Below are 872 nucleotides of genomic sequence, written 5' to 3' on the forward strand. Positions count from 1 at the left end.
AGGCGGCCAGGGCTGGGCCGCGCGCCCCTCCCCCTAGTCCGAATAGGACAAGGAGAGAGGGGGCCGGCGCCCCTTCGTTCTCTCTCTCTCCGTTCCCACCTCGTGAATCCTATTCCAACTAGGATTGGGGGAGAAGTCCTACTCCTGGAGGGAGTAGGACTCCTCCTGGCGCGCCCTATGGTGGCCGGCCGGCCTCCCCCTCTTGAACCTTTATATACGGAGGCAGGGGCACCCCAAGAGACACAAGTTGATCCACGTGATCATAATCTTAGCCGTGTGCGGCGCCCCCTTCCACCATAGTCCTCGATAATATTGTAGCGGTGCTTAGGCGAAGCCCTACGACAGTAGTACATCAAGATCGTCACCACGCCATCGTGCTGACGGAACTCTTCCCCGACACTTTGCTGGATCGGAGTCCGGGGATCGTCATCGAGCTGAACGTGTGCTAGAACTCGGAGGTGCCGTAGTTTCGGTGCTTGATCGGTCGGGCCGTGGAGACGTACGACTACATCAACCAAATGCTTCCGTTGTCGATCTACAAGGGTACGTAGATCACACTCTCCCCTCTCGTTGCTATGCATCACCATGATCTTGCGTGTGCGTAGGAAATTTTTTGGAATTACTACGTTCCCCAACAATGCATCCCTAATTGATTCAATGGCACATGCATCCCTAATTTAATCGAATGGCATACGAAACAAACAGAAGAGGGGGAAAATTATACCATGTCCTGGTCTACCATTTTTTCGAACAGGAACTGGGCATACCCGGTTCCGGCGATTCCGAGAGTACCCCTTCCTGTTGGAGTTGCAACGAGTCACACACCGTCTATGGCGCGTCATGCTGCATCAAGCCATCTGGAATCGTCCAAT

The sequence above is a fragment of the Triticum dicoccoides genome, chromosome 2A (assembly GCF_002162155.2).
Source record: "Triticum dicoccoides isolate Atlit2015 ecotype Zavitan chromosome 2A, WEW_v2.0, whole genome shotgun sequence".
Taxonomy (NCBI): domain Eukaryota; kingdom Viridiplantae; phylum Streptophyta; class Magnoliopsida; order Poales; family Poaceae; genus Triticum; species Triticum dicoccoides.